The sequence below is a fragment of the Patiria miniata genome, unplaced genomic scaffold, assembly GCF_015706575.1.
Source record: "Patiria miniata isolate m_02_andy unplaced genomic scaffold, ASM1570657v1 HiC_scaffold_1, whole genome shotgun sequence".
NCBI classification, from domain to species: domain Eukaryota; kingdom Metazoa; phylum Echinodermata; class Asteroidea; order Valvatida; family Asterinidae; genus Patiria; species Patiria miniata.
Genome location: NW_024037047.1, coordinates 9,853,323 through 9,867,560, shown reverse-complemented (window position 1 = coordinate 9,867,560; position 14,238 = coordinate 9,853,323). Strand labels below are relative to the sequence as shown.

At 41.0% G+C, this 14,238-nt stretch overlaps 1 long non-coding RNA gene across 1 annotated transcript; it reads left to right on the top strand.

Annotated features, from left to right (window-relative positions):
* The first annotated feature begins 3,381 nt into the window (after positions 1-3,381).
* LOC119722833 lies at positions 3,382-7,585 on the top strand. The gene is made up of 3 exons (XR_005270483.1): positions 3,382-3,429; positions 5,196-5,355; positions 7,487-7,585. It is a non-coding gene; the product is annotated as an uncharacterized LOC119722833 (long non-coding RNA).
* The last annotated feature ends 6,653 nt before the right edge of the window (positions 7,586-14,238 follow it).

The following is a 14,238-nucleotide window of genomic DNA, read 5'->3' as shown; positions in this document are numbered from 1 at the left end:
CACAATAAATTTATATTTGCCGGATTCGTTTGTATCAAAGGCATCCTATCCTATCTACAAGGATGGGACTAATAAGGGAGCAAAGACACTTCTTCAGTGAAACAATAATTTATTCTTAAAAACTCCAAGAGTTCTCGGAACTAATTTGACATCTGTATTTATAGGACTCAGCTATCATTGCTTGTTCATCTGTCATCCGCTACGAATACCGCAAAATCTTTGTTTGTATACACGTTATCCGACGCAAACTGGTTAACCTATTTTTTTTTAACCTAGTTCCACTCGAATTTGCAGGATAGCTAATAATGAAAACAAGTTAATGTCTCAATCAGTATCAAACATTTTTTCCCAAATTGACAATATTCAAATTTCTTGACCAGGTGATGGCAGATCTACCAGTTCACTTCACATCAGAGAGCTCTCTTGAGAAGCACTATAGAAGCACTATAAGGCCCAGGAGAAGGACTGCTTCTCACGGCTAGAACAGACTCAGACCAGAGCTCTCTTGAGAAGCACTAAATGGCCCAAGAGAAGGACCGCACATCACTACCTTGCTGGTACTTCACAGGGATGGAACAGACTCAGACCAGAGCTCCCTTGAGAAGCACTATACGGCCCAGGAGAAGGACCGCCATCAAGTACATCGATCACTACCTTGCTGGTGCTTCACAGGGATGGAACAGACTCAAAGTACTGCAAAGTAAGACTTTTTCATATTTGAAGAGAAAATGCTCTAACTGTACTTTAAAATGGTTGAGGGAGTAACAGCAAAAGATCTTTCTTGCCCGATTTTTATGCTCAGCACAATAAAACTAAGACAGAAAAAAGTGAAAAATCTGTCAAAAGCAGGATTCATCACACTGAATGTTTTGGGGGACTTTTTGATCGGGTGCGACCCGATCACCTTTTTGAAATGGTAATAATTATTCTTTGGTGTTTTTATTCTGGACAATAATTCTTTACGGGTTTTCTCCTAAACCTACGTGAACTCGCTCCGTCAACTTTACTTCCGGGTCTACTGGAAGGTCAAAGTAGGGTGAATTTAAATTACAGACAGAATAGCCTCAAAATCAAAACGAACCACATCTTTTCCAAACTGTTCACGTGATGACGATAAAACCTACATGTAGATGGAATTTGAACCCTGGTCCGAAGATGTACAAGAAATTGTGATGTCATCATGACATCACCTGGTAACAAATTACAAGCGGGTTAACATGAACATTTGAGAGCTTACTTTTAATTAGGCTATAACTTTATAACGGAACAGAGTAGTATTCTAATTTTTTGTTGTTTCAGACATTGCTACTGGCAATATTTTGTTCCAGCATGTCCAGGGCGCATACCATTTGACCTTTACTTCCAGTGTAACCGGAAGTGCAATGATAATAAATTTAACTTGAAGACGGAAGCATTTTGCTACAGTTATATAAATTATGCAAATATTTAGTGAGGAATGTCCAACACAAACATTGGCATGATGACATAATTACACGAAAGGGCGCGTACCAGTACATTCACGCAATGCGTCTCTCCAACTAGGGCTCTCAAAAGTTGTCAAAAAGGGACAATCTACTGTTTGTGCACATAATCTTTATAATCAGCCTAGATATACATGCACCTAGGGCATGTAGGGCCTAGTACTTTTCAATCATATTCTCAAAGGTGGCTTAAGTTCAAAACATAAAATGCACTCAAATTTGATCAAATTGTCTACTCAGATTATTTATTTATTTATTTATTTCAACCGGATCCAACAGGGGCCAAATCGCCAATTACAGTAGCACCAAAAATAATTGCAAACCAATAGTGTCACCAGAGTTACCCTTTACATCTTGCGCTTAACTTTCCAGGTTGTTAACTTGTTGAATGCCTTGTACCGTAATTTCCTGCGGATAAGACGCGTCTTATCTGACTTTCTAGACCACAAAAACATCGCTGCGCCTTATCTACAGGTGCGCCTTATCTGGTGTCGCTTGAGTTCAAAGTGACAGTCTTTGTGTGAAGAATTCTTTCAATGCCGCAATCAATAATGCGGTCAACCGAGGCTCAACTCTCCAGACATTGTGACCGTATTTTCATTCCGCGATGTGTTGATCCCCCATGATCGTGCTTTCCTTCCAACAATGCCGCAATGCGTTGATCCCCCTTTAATAGTGATCGTGCTTTCGTTCCAACAATGCCGTCATACAAACGTTTTTCTTTGTGGCCGTTTTTTCATTCCGAAAATGCTGCAATCAGAATTACTTAAACGTTTGGAAATCGCATTCACTCAAATTCTATTGTGTGAACATTGAGGGTGTTTATTGTACAGGATATCTTCGAAGTCTGCAAGCCTGAAGATCAAGATGAAAACAGTGCGAGTCGGTAAAAGCGGCTCAGGAAAGCGTACTTCCGGCCCGAGCGCCATGTTATGCATACAGAGACCGCGCGAACCTCAGTGCACGTGTGGCCGAACATTTTGTAGAAACACGCTGCGGTGTATCATCAAGTCCGAGCGGTAAAATCTCGTTAAAATATATATTTCAATGGACAAATACATACACAGAGAAGAGAGATCACGTTCTGAGAATTAATTTGCGGAAATTCTCTTTCTCCACCGATGTATGTTATTTTCTACGATCCAAATTCGTCCTGATACGCTACTGTAGTCATGCACGGAACATCATGGTCCGGTACCGTATGTAGGCCGTAGTCACTGGTTCCTGACCCACATCATAGCTTTGATTCTGTAAGCATGCGATGGGAACCAACGAATACTGATGGCACTGCTGCCGCACGGAATATCGTACAGCGGCATGGCTTCGACGACGTGCATCACAAATGCGTCAGAATTACAGGCCTTTTCGTCAAGATTTAGCGTGTCAAGATGAAATAATATCGTGTAAACGATTATGTTGTGCATGCAAATGGCGTGTGTAATATTACTGTGCGTATCGGCGGCTGAAAATGTGATCGGCAATTTGTTTTCTGTGTACGGTGAGTAATTATACTGACACTGTGACAGCTCGGTTACTTCTCCCACGCGGTCTGGGTAAATTTTCCCGTGTCGAAAGTCCAAGTGCGGACAGTGGTCACATTTGACCATTTCTCATTTTACTATCGTCTCGGTAAAACCTTCCAAAAAAAAAGTCCAGTGCGGACACGGCTTAATTCATCCTCCGAATAGTGTGATCGTTCTAAGGCAACACAATGGCCCCTTTGTGGCGATGTACCGACACCGGGTGACGCCTGGTGTTCTTCTGTGTGCGGTCAAACATGCGTCTTATGGGGCGGTGCGCCTTATCTGTTGGCGTTTGATTTTTTTGGGGGTGATTTTAGGGACCTGCGCCTTATCCGCCGCGCGCCTTATCCGCCGCGCGCCTTATCCGCAGGAAATTACGGTACACGCTGTTCAACGCCATCATTTCCAACTATGACGTCTAAAAGGTAAATATTTTATGTGACCCAGCAGATTGTTTTAACCAGTTCGCGCTGGACTATTTTGACATTGACCAGGCCAAGACTTGGGATTGTTTTCATGAATCTGGATGCCAGATGGCTTCAGGCTGTCATCTACGGGTAGCTCGCTGCAAGCGGGCCACTGACAGACATTTCGGGCCTCGCTTGTTGCGTGTTTATCCATCATCCATTCCGATTACCACAAAACCTTGCGTGTATACACGTTGTCTGATGTGAACTGGTTAAGCCAAACGTGCCATATCACAGGAAGTTATTTTAAAGGGTACTTGCAATATATTATACTTAATACACTTATCCAAGTTCATTTATTATGGTAAATATGCAAAAATGAAATGATCAACAATACATTGACAGAAAGCACCTTACCCGTTACCCCTTAACTTAACTACCATCTTAGATCTGTTTTACTATCAGAGTACTTTACAGGCTATGCTTATACAAATGTAGTCTTGCATATTGACTACTTCGAGTGGCATTATAAAACAGGTCAAGGAGGCTAGTTTGATTATGCCACTCAAAGTAGTCAGTATTAAAATGGAAGGTGCCATAGTCCTTTTAGCCATGTACATGTAGACGGAAAATAGTAAATACTATGTGATGCACACTCTCGGCCACTGAAAAACACAGAATCTGTGGGTGCGGTGATATAATTACAAAAAGTCACTTGCATTATCATTATCAACATTACTCGGCTGTTCGCAGGCGTAGTCATGACAATCACTTATATTCAGCGTTAACATCAAGTGGACTTTGCTGAGTACCTGCGTACATGTAGGGCCTAGATGTAGATCTAGATGACTCGTGTTGACATGGTTGACTTCTGGCATGTCTAGCAAACCGGCGATCGTTTGCTTTTGATAAAGGTGATTTTTGCGCAATAAAAAACATTTTTGACTCTTATTTGATAAAAACAAAACAGGGGGTCTACAATTCACGATCGCCAGCAAACCTTAACGTGGGCTTGATTATCTTCTGTTGTTGGTTGAGCCAATGTCAAGATGGTGGTGCAGGGGGAAGTCAACCAACTCTCCCAATGCAAGTACTGAAGTAGTTAACAATGAAATGTCAGTGTTTGCCTCACTGGAAACAAATTTTGCAACCTGATGGCTGATGCCACTTCTGCGATAGTGTGTGTGTGTGTGGGGGGGGGGGGGGGGGGGGGGGGTGTGTTCCTGCATGGCATTACGCCTGAGGACAGACAACAAAAGGAGCACAAAGGGGCCATTGATCCTCGAAGGAAGGTGCCTATTGTCCTCGAACACAGGTTTGTGTGCTTAGTCTATGGGAGAGTGTTATATTACAGGGACAAAGGAAAACACAAAGCCAATCCTCGGAAGCATAGCAAAAAAAAAGGACGGTGTGTGTGGGTGTGTGTGTATAAAGTCTATGGACATGAATGAGAGTCAAGAAAGTCATTGCTGAGTTACTTTTCCTAACACAATTGGGAATGTTTCTCAGTGCATGCAGTCATAGATTTATGTTGTCTATCAGTATCATCATTTTGGCAATCGTGTATAGTTGTGTAGGGCCCCTGTTTTGTTTCGATCAAATTAGAATCAAGGATTTTTTTATTTCTAAAAAATGATGTTGTCAACCTTAAGCAGACTTCTCTCAATGTAATGACACCTTTTTGAATTTTGGTAATTTTTAAACATAATGCCTTCAAGAGAGAACTGCACAAAGACAGAAAATGTCTCATTTTCTTATGATTACTGTTATTTTTGCTCAAACAGGTGATAAAAATCAACCAACTAGTTCTCTTGGTTGGGGAGTTATTTGGGTGGTAACGAAGCAGTGGACCAGGCAATCAATCGAGCACACCATTGAGACATGGATCAACCTCCACTGATTGACGGAGCTGTGGTGACTAAGATTGACACCATTGATGATAAGGTAAGTAGCAAGTTTGAGTCCTGTATGGGCTTGACCTTGGTTCAATTCCTCTTCTGTTCCAAGGTGTAGCCTAAATCCTTGAATGAATTGAAAAGTCTTTGGTTCAGATCCTACTGCTTGTTTCTTTTTAGGTTCGATTCCTTTTTATTTCAAGTTGTAATCTCAGTTATCCTAGTTGGAATTGAGGAGTAGCCTATTTGGTTCATACCTACATGTGGTCCGAAAATTTGGGACTCTCAATATAATATACATGTATGGGGCATTCATCCAACATGAGACAGAATTGCGCACAGCCAAAAAAAATAGTGGGTCTCTATCTGGTCAGACCAGAGTTCTGTAATTGATGTAGTGATGCGTTTCAAAAAATATTCTTTGCAATTTTTTTCCCAAGCTTGGATTGTGCAGACAAAGTGGTCCTGTTTTGCTTGTTTGAGTTCTCATATGGTGTTTCATCATTTGCCTTGGTGCCCTTGTGTTGGTGCTAAAAAATTGAGGCGGTGCGGCAATAAAAGGCACTGTTGTAGGTACTGGCGAAAATTTTTAAGAAATGATGCAATAGATCAAAATTGATGCATGACTAGTTTTTTGAGGGCCTAATTGAGAATAAAGCAAATGGGGGATTTTTGTTTTCTTTTTTTATTTTCAGCTTGAGTGATATTAATAACCTTTGATATGTCACTACTTATATTTTAACCCTAAAGGGGCCGTGATTTTTTTAGATAGCCTCTAAAAAAATAATGCAATGAAGTAAAAACACAAATATTAGCAAGCTGGTTATTTTAACATGGAAATGGCCCTTGTAAGGAGAGAACATACATGTGCATTATACCACTGGCCTCCACATTTATGTAAACACCCATATACAACCAGGCCTCCTATCCTATCTACAAGGACTAATAGGACCTAAGCGACTAATAGGCCTAAGGGAGCAACTTTTTTTAGACGCTTTTTCTACAGTGAAACAATAATTCATTCTTAAAAACCCCAAGAGTTCTCTGAACCATGCCAATTTGCCAATCAGTATTTATAGGACTCGGCTATCATCAAATTCAGCTCGAAAACTGGAAAATACAAATGTACTTGTCTGCCCAGGCTGTACATAAACTCCCCCATTTCTTAACTGGACTTAATTGAGTTATTATTATTGTTATTATTATTATATGTATTATTATTATGGTTTATTTATTTATTTGAATTAAAAGCAGGCCATAGGCTGAAAACATTCAAATTTACAATGTGTATTTTACTTAAAAACTAATTAGAATACAATCAATACATCTTTAAATTGTAAATTAAAAGGTACAAATCAAAACGGGAGAAATTATTCATTATCATTAACAGACTTCTAAAGATTGCTAAGATAAGACATTGCTGATTAAAACTGAGTGTAAAACTATTTAAAATTATCGTTAAAAAAATGAGAGTGGATCACAGAGGCTTTACTTATTATTGACAGATCACTAAAGACTGACGGATCAATTATAATACACAGAGCTGAGTTATACGGACAATTCTTGGATTTTTTTTTCTATTTTCAAATACATGTACAGACTTTGTTGCTAGTTTAATTATGCTTTGGATGCACACTCACTTTGTTACAAGCAAATAGCAAAATAACCCTTATTCAGACGTCCAATTTTCATACAATTTCCAGAGCAAAGTTTGGAGGCTGGTTTGTACACGTTTGAATGTAACCAAATTCCAACATGCCATGGCAATGGTAACAGGCAAGCATGATAAGTCGTTATCGGCGATATCGATATCAAACCAATATCGATAAAATTGATATATCGATATATCGACTGTGCTTAGTTAGCTGTCAGTCACGCAGCGCTTAGCCTTTAGTCAAGTCCCACGCGCTTACCCGGCACGTGAGGCACCCCAGATGCTGACACGTAAAAAGACTAGCACGAGTGGCAAAGCCGCGAGGGCCTTTACCATCTCGTGGAGAATGCTTATGTTTTTCCTTACATTTTGTCTACCGATTTGGTAGACATGCATTATGCATTACCCGTTGTGAATTGACCAATGACAGTGCAGAATTACTAACGTAACTCAGCCGTCGTCTGGCACACAGACAGCAATATCAAACACTTTTCCCAAATTGACAATATTGAAATTTCTTGACCAGGTGATGGCAGTTCTACCAGCTCTCTTCACATCAGAGAGCTCTCTTGAGAAGCACTATAGAGGCACTATAAGGCCCAGGAGAAGGACTGCTTCTCATGGCGAGAACAGACTCAGACCAGAGCTCCCTTGAGAAGCACTAAACGGCCCAAGAGAAGGACCGCACCAAGTACACATCTCTACCTTGCTGGTGCTTCATCACAGGGATGGAAGAGACTCAGAACAGAGCTCCCTTGAGAAGCACTATGCGGCCCAGGAGAAGGACCGCACCAAGTACACATCACTACCTTGCTGGTGCTTCATCACAGGGATGGAAGAGACTCAGAACAGAGCTCCCTTGAGAAGCACTATGCGGCCCAGGAGAAGGACTGCACCAAGTACACATCACTACCTTGCTGGTGCTTCATCACAGGGATGGAAGAGACTCAGAACAGAGCTCCCTTGAGAAGCACTATGCGGCCCAGGAGAAGGACTGCACCAAGTACATCACTACCTTGCTGGTGCTTCGCAGGGATGGAAGAGACTCAGAACAGAGCTCCCTTGAGAAGCACTATGCGGCCCAGGAGAAGGACCGCACTAAGTACACATCACTACCTTGCTGGTGCTTCACAAGGATGGAACAGACTCGAAGTACTGCAAAGTAAGACTTTTTATATTTGAAGAGAAAATCATACTGTACTTTAAAACGGTTGAGGGATTAACAGCAAAAGATCTTTCTTCAGTGCTTAAGGGTTATTCAGGTAAGCTTTGCTTAATTTGAGTGCGTTCGATTACTTCCCCCACGCTTACTCGTGCAAGCACGACAGCGTTCGATTTACCTCTCACGTGACTTCTCGTGCTTACTCAAGCTTGGCCCAAGTAACCGACTCACCGAGCCAGTTACTTGGGTAAGTATCCCATAAGGCCATACAATGAACACAGCTGCCAACGTGACGTTCGGCGGGCGCCTCAGGCCGTGTCCGAAACAGGCTTCCAGAGCCACGGCTACAGGGCTTGAATTGAACGACGGCCACGACGGCCAGTGTCGTCGTTGCCTTCTTACTGGCCGAGGTGCCCCACAAAAAATCCCTGTCTTCACGGCCAGTTTTGCCTTGCCCCATAATTACCTTGGCCGTCGTGCCCTTTTTGCAAAAACATGCATCAGCCTATTAAAACCATTACAATCCTCTGACAGCCCCTACCCTAATCTTGTTATGGGAAAAATGGCAAAAACCAAAAACCATCAATTTCTGCCTTTAACCCATGACTACACGCAGACTCCTCCATATGATCGTACCAAAAAATATTGGCCAAAAAAAAGTCCCTACCTACATGTACCTACCCTATTTTCGAATGACATGTAATTGGAAGCAGAATTATTTTTTTTCTTTTGGCCTTATCACGGACTCCCAACTCTTGTATTATTATGTAGCGCACAAATTACTATCCCGGAACCAGAGTTTTCCCAATTCTTGGTTTCATCTTCGGCTTCGGGCGATTTCCTAAGCCCTTGATGAAACTCCAACTAAATTTATGTTTTCAAATTTTGTTTGATATTTTCTATATAATCAGAAACAGTTTCAAATGTTGCAATTTGTTAGCGTAAAAAATATTTCAGACCTGAATCCAAACCAGAGATGAAACCGGAGTTCACTTCATGTTAATTGGTACGCAGATCTTTGGTAGAAACGTCCAGCAGAAACTGTCTTTTGGGTACCATGCAGCGTTTTTTAAGTCTTTGGATTTTCATTTCAAACTGGTGCCTTGTGTTCTTTCTTCCATTCTGTAATTTATTAGATGTCGTTCAAATATCACTGACTTAAGCCGGCCTCAGGTCGACCTGCGATTTGCTTGCGCCATGACGGAACCGTCGGCATCAAGCAGAAAAATAATACTAAGATCACAAAACTGAGAAATCGTGTGATTCTCTTGAACAAGCGGCATCCCGATTAAATAATCGCAATTATATAACTGACATATATCCTAGTCATTTGATTGGTGGAACTCACATCACGTGACATTCGTTATTGCTCCCATTCACGCCGCGGCTCAAAAAGTACTATCCGCCCATGGGGAATGGGAAATACTATTCAACAGTTAAGATCATGAGGCGGTATTTGAGTGCAAATGCATGCTGGTGTGCGCGTTCAGCGTTGCGCGTAGCGCGTATTGTTCCAAAGAGCCAGCGCTACAGCGTTGGGTTCAATCATTTTCGTGAAGGGGTATTTGGAAGAGAGAAATACATTTTCCCTCAGTTTTCTATCGCCAAAAAAGTTCAAATATATCAAATGACAAGGATCTATATGTCAGTTATATAAAACAAATATTGAGTGGCTTTAAATTGTGAAATGGTCACCTTGACGCGACGATCCACCACGATTCCACAGCATAGACAGTCATAGACAGACTTTACCAATAAGGGAGTAAATATGTGTTTGGCTGGCTCGGCTCGAGCCATTACCAGCGCGCATTCCCCTGATACGGTCTTAAATGTACTTGTGGTATTCCCATTCACAAATAGCTTTGAGTCAAAAAATCGGCACAAGTCAAACAATTATACATTTCCGATGATTTTGTTGAACAGTTTTATTTAATTTTTTTTCTAAACACCCCTCTAGCTATGGTATGGAATATCCTCTCGTGAGTAGGTAAACAATCGCCTTATATGGTGATTGACGCACGCGTGCTGCGTACTACGTGATGTTGCGCAGAACGCGTGGAGTGCCAGAGTAGTGTGCTAATTGGCTAAACAATTGGAAAGGATGATCTTGATGCGCACACGATCGCAACGTCGTCATAGAAGTTGAAATTTTTCTTCTCTTGCTACTGTTGATTTTTTTTAGACCCGACTAATTCCGATCGTCTTAATATCGTCGCAGTTACACTCAGGTCGCAAAAAATCAGTGACTGAAATCTTCCCGCCGGTGGTAGCTCAGGCACAGCTTGATCCTGAAAAGTCGGTCGTCGACTGATCTGTGTCAGTCGCAAGGTCGACCTGAGGCCGGCTTTAAATTGACTAGAGCACAGATTCTACTTGACTCGATTCGACCACACACTGTTACTCCACTCGACTGGATTTGACTCAAGTCACTTCCTTAAAATGACTCGACTCGACTCAAGTCACAACATTCAGTGTCTCGTTACAACGCTGCAAAGAATAGAATTTGTTCATTGTTTAGCAGATGCCGGTTACCAGCTTCATTCCCATGTGATTATCTTGCTTGGAACTAGTTCTCTTGCACAATTGTTGTCTTGGTAATTTTTCCCATAGATGATGATTTTTCTGCCAATGTTCACTGGAATTGTGAGGATCTGACCAGCCCCGAGGTGGACCGTGTCATCGTCCAGCGACTGAGGGTTGATGAAGTCATTGACGTCCCTTACAGCAAGCTGATGACCTGTTGATCATCAAGGGAATGCGAGACAGTAAGTGATTCCATTTGTGTAGCAGTTCAAGAACGCATAACTAACAAATTTAACAAGCTGTATCTCTGTTAAATTTACAAACTTCAAATGGGCATAATATCACCTACATTGTAGGAAAGTCCGTTTAGAAAATAAAAAGGTCATTGTAAAAAAAAGGGAAGATCTTTATTTTAAAAGGCATATAGGATCATTTGATATTCATGACTTTTGTTCGTTTTCAAATAATAAGACCATTCAAAATCAAAAGAAGAATGTTGAATGCCTAACCTATTGAAGTTTCAGCTCAGTGATACCATTTCCCCCCTAGAAAACAGTAAAAAAAAGAAAAGAAAAGTGCTCAACCTTTTGATCATGAAACATAATTTGTGTGTTTGTAACTCTTTCTTCAAAAATGAGTCGATTGACTGATCGTTGGAAATCCCCTACATTACTCGGTTTTCTAAATGACAGCAAGACAAAAGGAATTATTTTGTGGGGTGTAAAACTTAATACCGCGGTATGCAACATTTGCAAACATCAAAAAACAAAATTACTAAATTATTATGAAATTTCAGTGAATAATAGTCTCAAGTGTCCTATGAAATCATGGCACCTGGTGTGCTGTCATTTTCCAGAAAAGTGGAATTTTTGTATCAATTTCCAATGATTGTCGGACGACCATCGTTGGAAAAACCTGACTGTTTTCAATACTGCCCCCAATTTGCCAATTATAGTTAGTACACATTTTGTTTGCAATCGGTTACACATCCGTGAGTGCGAGAAAGCCAGCTAGTCTGGTTCCCTGACCCTATCGGTACAATTCCCTGACGCCTATAAATTGCTCTGTTTTGTCTGAAGTAGGGTGAGGAAACCATACTACAAGACAAGAACAGCATTTTTTTCTTGGTTTTCCCAGCATCTATGAACACAAAACTTTAAATAGGTCAGTGTTAAAATACTTGCTATTAAATACTTACCCCCCAAATCCTTCTATATCTGAAAATTACAGCAAAAGAAAATTTTGTACGGTATACATGTTTGTACCGGTATGTACACGTTTAAAAACCAGTCTGATCTGATTAAATGCAAATGATCCTATACGCCTTTAACATTATTTTTAAAAACCTGTTAAAATAGCTTTTCAGAAGAGTCGTATTTGATTCAGTAAAAGACGATTTGATTGTACTCAATTTCATTATAGGTTATTGGCTTGTTGTGCCCATGTTTAGGTAATGTTTTGCTCCAGATCGATTCCCTTGAAATCATTCATGTCTTTATGAATGGGTTAAACTGCTTTATTAGAAACCCAAATGCAGAGTTACTGCTAGCATAAATTCCAAGCCACCTGACACCGAGTGTTCCTTCTTGGTTCTCCCCAGCTTTTCTCTCATGAGTCCGTCGCAAGCCTCTCCCCAGCAGGGCGCACTAAATCCTCTAACGTCTCCTGAGTCGTTTCGTCCAAGACACCCAACTAGACACCAAAACGGCCCCGCTGATAGTAATTGATGATGTCCAATGCATCAATGATGACTCCAGTGCTTACTTACGCTTCTTCGGCGGCTACTCTTTGTTGTAGGCATGGGAGGGCTCGGGAAGGGGGCGGAGTTTGAGGCTCTGGAAGGGAGGGAGATCTTGAACAGTCTGCTGTGTATCGACGTCAAGCTTGATGGGCTGGAGTCTAGCAACATGGAACCATTGCTGTGCCAGTTGCTGGAAAGGGCAAACATGCCCAGAGAACTCAACAAGTAAGTTTACTCACATCTTGTGTTTATTTGGCAATTTATATCCACATGGTTCCGACTGGCGATCAAGAGTCAAGCCATCCCAAAAATCAGTAAGCCCAACTAGATTTTCATTTCACAAAGGTGAAATTACCATTGAACAGATAATTACCAATCACTGACCATGTTTGTCCAAACAAATTTTACACTAAAAGTGTAGATGGCGGCTCAAAACTGAGTTTTTATCCAACAGTCGTAATTTTATCCTCATGTCTCAGACAGGCAAACCTGCTGTAGATTTGCACCAGTTTGCATTACATGTAGGTTCAGCTCATGAGTAGTCTGAGTATCACCCCTTCTAGCCCTAAATCCATTCAAACGTCTAGGAATGCAAATGTGTGCTGTGCCATGAGCTACGGTAGCCAATCAGAGTCAACGTTAAATCAGGACGTAATTTCATTCCGAAATCTTGACAACATGTACAAGTGTGATTGGTTGATTCCGATGCAGTGTTTTATACTAAAACAACGGCCGGGCATTGATCTATAGAATCTAGACAAGCTTGGGGTGTAATGCGTAACATAACACAGAGTGCATGACCACAGCCTTTGTGTGCTCAATTCACAGCGTATCCCATGTCGTGTCTGGATGTTTTTTAATGATGTATGATGCGATAATGGGTGAATGACCGAAGGCCTGATATAGAAAGGGCCCTCTGATTGGTCAAAATCTAGAGGTATTGCATAATTAATCAGCGAATCTGCTCAAATATTATATACTAGCTCATGAGTGGATTTACGTCTAAAATCAAGATGTGCCATGGTCCTTTCAAATGCCACTTAGAAGTTGAGTCGCTGTTCCAAATTGTTTTAAAAGTGTAGCCAGGTTTTTGTACCATGCCAAAACAAAACGAGCACAAATGGCCATTTGATTTATGTTTTTAAGTATTGAAGGTCAATGTCGAAAGAAGAGCAAATCATTCTAACTTGAAATTTCGGACGGGACACATGGTTGAGTCAAAGTCAAAATCGCCTGGTGCAGAAATAAACGTCTGTAATTAGGCCACAGTTGGGACCACATTGGGAACACACAGTGCTCCAAAAAGAAGCTTATGGAATTGGAACATTTTAACTTTTAAGATGTGCCCTAACTTGAACCAAAGATAACTATTCAATACTACAGGAGCAGAAAAATAAAGAACTAAGCTTTCAGTGCCAAGCATTTGAAGTATCACATGGAAACAAATTTGTGGCAAGTTTTGTAAAATCACAGTTACCAGAGATACAGAGAAAATGTTGTTTTAAATGAAACTTTTGTTTCTTTTTTCCATTCAGATTGATGAGAATGAGGTTGATCACATTGTCAACAAGGAGTGTGAAAAACTGGACAAGAGACTTGGAGAGGGGGCCAAGGTGAGCTTGCCGACACCCAAGATTTGCAGAGGGCAGAACTGGACTTGGCTGTTTTGGGCAAAGATGTCATCAGATCAGTCACGTTGAATAGATTTGAGACTGAATGACTCTTGGTTGACTTGTGATGACTTGTGACTGATTTTGTAAACAGTTCAGCTTAAGGCTCGACTAGGTAGTTTTGTATTTTCCAGTTAAACATTTATTTGCGGTAATTTTTCTTGGTCATATGCGAGACCTGT